This window comes from Astatotilapia calliptera, chromosome 15, assembly GCF_900246225.1.
Source record: "Astatotilapia calliptera chromosome 15, fAstCal1.2, whole genome shotgun sequence".
Classification (NCBI taxonomy): Eukaryota; Metazoa; Chordata; class Actinopteri; order Cichliformes; family Cichlidae; genus Astatotilapia; species Astatotilapia calliptera.
The window spans coordinates 32,094,455-32,099,655 of record NC_039316.1 but is presented as its reverse complement, the minus strand read 5'-3'; positions in this window follow the sequence as shown (position 1 = coordinate 32,099,655).

Sequence of the window (5,201 nt, the reverse complement as noted above, 5' to 3'; positions counted from 1 at the left end):
TGCACATACACAGACACACACAGCTGGTAGACTTTGACTCTCAATGTGACGTTTGCACTTTATACACAGGTTTAGCCTTTGCTGCCCCCTACTGTCGGAATCATCTCAGCACCACATTTTTGTCAAATTTATTTGTTCTCACAATTCTTGAAATTTGTATCTTTTTAAAACTGTATATTGTACAATCATTGTGGTACAAGCTTGGTGAGATATTCAGAAATGCCTCATGAGGTTAGGATGTTCACGAGAAATGGTGATCAGCCCAAAAATAAATTGTCTCAGTCTTTACTTCCCTCTGTCTTTCTTCCTTAGTGCCTAGTAAGTTAGTTACAAGTTGATGCCTGTGTTTGTTTGTTTTTTTGTTTGTTTTTTATTCTTTAAAATTACTGCTGCCGTCTGTGTTTTAGTTTTGCTACTTCTAGGTCCTAGGGTTTGATCTCATTGCCCCTCATGATATTCTCTGCTCCCTCTGTTTCCATGTCTAGTCATCCCTGCCTGTGTGTTCCCTCTGTTCCAGTGTAGTCCTTCAACATCGTTCAACTTAGAGAAACCATTCAGGGACCATTAGATTCTTCTTCTTTTGAACATATGTGCTTGTATTTTTTTCAGCAATTCATTGCATAGTTTTTATGAAATTCCAAAAAATTGCACCAACCCAGGCCACTCTGGAGCCCTAGCACTTGGCCAAACTTTCATCAAACTTTATATGAGTCACAAGACTTTTATCCGGTAATTCTGTGTTTTTGACATCTTTTTTTTTCTCTTTTCTTCCACAGGAACAGTTTAGGTTTCATGAAGAATTTGATTCTTCATGGAATTTTCCCAACACTGCATGATGATATCATCAGCTGTAAAAACTGAGGCTGGAGAATAATCTGAAAAAGAATTTCTTTTTCCTTCTTTCACACCCAGACCTTTTCCCTACATGTATAATATATACATCAAAATGTAGCTATCAATGTCCTCTTTCATCCAGTGTCATTCTCATTGAGATGGGATTTATATTATTCTCTAATTACCTCCCTCCTCCCCCCCCCCCCCCCCCCCCCACCCACACACACACACACATGCAGGGCCTTGAGGTACAGGTATGTCACTGAGGTGCAGGGGAGGTATTGCCCTCCCCTCCTGGTCACCTGTGCCTCAATTTTATTCCATAACTTAGACACATTATTTACACTCTCACAACACATTCATATAGGTCCTTGGGGGTAGGCACACTGAATGGCGTGCAGAGAACGGTCTGTTTATTTAGCCTCACCTCTGGTGCCTGTGCCCACTTTTCAATTTTAAATTGCATGTAGACATTTAGGGTGTTGGGAGGGGCCGAGCTGTCACCAGCTGTTATCTGGCTGAAGGTTGTTGGCGCCATGCTCCTCCCCTGTTTTAAATGCACTTTAGAACAGCATGCATAAACACAACATATGAGAGGGCCGATTGAGGCATGGGGTTTTCTCACACCCACGTTCTCTGTTCACCATCTGGGGCGGGGGCTTTTGCACCATAGCTGCTGGGTGAACCCCGTCTGGGGCTCTCCTCAGGTCTTTTCTTGGTGGGTGGTGTGACTGCCCCTGCGGTGGTCCTCCTGGGGCTCTCGTGCTCTGGGGTGCCTATAGATGTCTTGGGCCCGGGTCTCCTCCATGCCTGCTTCATGTCCTAGGGGGGCCAGGCTGTGTGGACTCACACACAGGTGTCCAAACAAATGCATACAATCTTGGTTGGCTGCTGCCTCTAAACATGTGATGTGTCATTAACACTGTGTGTGCTCAGTAACATTAAATATTTAATATTTACTGCTACTTATGCATATGATGGTTGTTGTTGAGGTTTCCCTGCTGTGTAGTTTTTTGCATGTTTTTTTTTTACATTTTATTTCAGCAGGTGGTGAAGATTTTTAGTGCCCTCTCTCTCTTCTTCTGTTAACTTTCTTCCCGTCTTCTCTTTCTTCTTGTCCATTCTGATTGTAATAAATCAAAATCCTAGTACAAATCTAATAAAATATGACTTTCAAGTGGACCAGTATAGCAAAAGCTGCAATGGTCCAATTGGGGAAATAAATGTGCATTTTGTTTGGCCTTCGGACAATAAATCTGTTTAGTTCAACTATATTGCAACCTGCCACATTAAGGTTATATGCAGTTTCCACTGCAGATGCTCTTCCAGAGGACTACATCACTACGAGTGAGTCCTGGGTGCTCATGATCCTGTTGCCTCTTCACCAGGTGCCATTTCTTGGACTCATTTTTGTAGGTACTGCATACGGATGAACAAGGTGCCCCAATCAGTCAGTATCTCTTTCGGAATTCTGACTTGGGAGATGACCTGAAACGGTGCTTGTGCCACAGTTTCTGTTGCAGAAATGCTGGCCAGTAGCAATGCTTCAGGATATTGTCTTGCGGTTCGCCACTTGGCATTCTGGGCAGGATGCACATCACTGGCGCACATCCCCTCAATGGTCAGAGTTTTATATCCCATGAAAGGATATTTTCACTAGGTGCAGAAGTGGATCAGTGAAATCACCACACATGAGAACAGCTGACTGTGAGCACACATCATCCTTGGCACATTTCCATTTTTTTTCCAATTTTCAAGTAGGGTTATGTTTTGAAGCTAACTGCACAAGTTGAATGACCCCTTAGTTTCAACTAGAGTCAACCTGTGTCCATGGTGACATCTGCTGGACAATTTCACTACACCAATACACTACAGTGACACAGACAAGCTCTGCACAGTTCCGAACAAAGCTACTTATTATACCAGACTGTTAATAATTATGATCAACACATATTTAGGAGGCCAGAAACATATTGGAACTGTTAAAGAAAGCAGTCTGTGACTATAGTGATCAGTGTACTTCAGCAAAATTCTCTCTCTTTTAATATTCCTGTTGCTTTCAGTAACTTAATTTACAAAGTAAATCATTCTGAGTCTGCTATATTCGTTGGAATAACCAAACATGTTTCCAGCTGTTGTGAGATCAGTCTGCTTTGTTTTTGGTTGATTTTGAAGCTTTCCAGGTGTTCGTTTCAGCTTCGTGCTAGAAACTTTACTTTATACTGCCGTGGATGCTGTATCTTATAACACTGGCATGATGTTTTACTGGGTCATAGTGAAACTGCATTACTCCTGCTCTTTATGAGATTATTACAGCAGAAGCGTCAGTGGTAATGAAAAAAAGGGATCACCTGTATTTAATGGATGTTTTTCTGACATTTCTTTTAACAGTATAAATATATTTTTATGGTGTTATATGAGTAATGTGTTATAGTGATGATAAAGTAACTTATTGCAGCAAATAAAGTTTTCTGATGAAAGGGAGTAAGAGCTGAAAATTCCTGCTGTTTTATTTTTTCATTGAAAGCAGAGAGGAGGTTTTTGTTGAGATATTCAGTTGTGAGTTTAAGCCACAGATTACACTTTAGATTCCAGTGTTTGAGTGCTTGCATAATCCATATTGGGCTTCACAATCCACGGCAAAAACATAGCGGGGGTGCTGGTTAGTGAAACATTGGAATAATGGTGCCCGGTGTACAGTACCTGTCGAAACTGGGGTGAAGGTCAGTGGCAATGTTCCTTATCCCATAGCCCAGGCAATATTGTGATTCACATTCGTATATACGCAGCTAATCAACGTTGTTGACAGGCTATGACAGCGTCCTTATAGTTAGCAAAGCAGCGTGGCTGATGTGGAGTGAAGCCACGTTAATGACAACGTGTACAACCGTTGGAGATGTTAGCAGGACAGACGGAGCAATTGACGGAAAAGGTGGACTTTATACCAGGTTTTTAAATTGTGTTGATAGGCCACGTAAAACCAGAGTTATGATAAAAAAAAAATATATATATATATATATATATATATATATATATATATATATATATATATATATATATATATATATATATATATATATATATATATATATATATATATATATATATGCAATGTTTGGTTTTCTTCCTGAATACTATCGTTGTTTATATTTACTGCGGGACGAAACGGTAAAAACAGCGTTTTATAAGGAAAACGCTCGAAAGCCTGTGTGCAAAAACAACACCACCCCCCAAATGGCATTTAGTTGTTTAGGAAGGGGGGAAGTTTAAGGAGTGACAGCAGTGTTTTAAGATGTGAGAGATTTGCAACGTTTAGCGCAAATCTTGTGTAGTTAGTGTGTAGTGTAGTCAATAGTTTTGTTGTGTGTGTCAGAACAGTGACACTGAATGTTACAGGTGTTACAGGAGTGTTTTTCTCCTTTATCTCATAGTGGACAGAAATAATTTTTGGAGTGGCACAAATAATTTGTGTTGCATCAAATTTGATGCAGAACACCTGATTGTTCTGTAAATAGTTTGAAATGTTTATTTTATTTTTTTTTAAAAACGCCTTGGCTGCATTTTTAGGTAAACAGCTGCAAAAAACTTGCATAACTCAGTTACTTTTTTGGAGAAGTAACTATATAATTAATTGCCCAATATTGGTCATTATATACTGTATTTTGCAAACAGAGGGTTACAGGACTCTCTCCCAGGCCAGACTCCTACTCATAATACAAGTCAGGGCTTTATTTAAAAAAAAAAAAAAGAAAGTTGTGTTTTCAAAATTGGAGTTCAAGTTATTTTTACTTCAAGTTAAGTTACTTCCAATAGTGTTAACATACTACACAGGTCATGAACAAGATTTTTTTTTTCATTGTAAGTGGGCTAAAGCAGTTAATTAAAAGTAGTCTAACATAATTGTAAATGCTGTAATTGGATTATTTTAATAAGCCATGTAACTTGGATGGATTCGATGCTGGCGTGACCACAGTGCACACGTCTACTGTTGCTCACAGGGAGTTTGTGTGTTCGCTCAGACACATGAAAAATTAGAGGGAACAATGGTCCGTGGCCTTGGTTTTTCTAACACCTGCGCTTCAGAAGCTTCCCATCCCTACGAGCAATACACCATAATGCTTTTTTGTGCACTGCATTCATGGATAGAGCCTGTTCAGTGCACAACTGCACATCCTCATCAGTTATTTAGTGAGCCAGAACTACACAATACGTGTTACTGGAACACTACACAGTAAGTCATTAAACTTGCAAATGTCACGAAAGCCCCGAGATTACTAAAATTATATTATTCATAAATAATGTTATTTAATTATTTATACAAAATTCCTCGCATTAGAAGACTTTAATTGTGAAAGTAAGAACAGGAA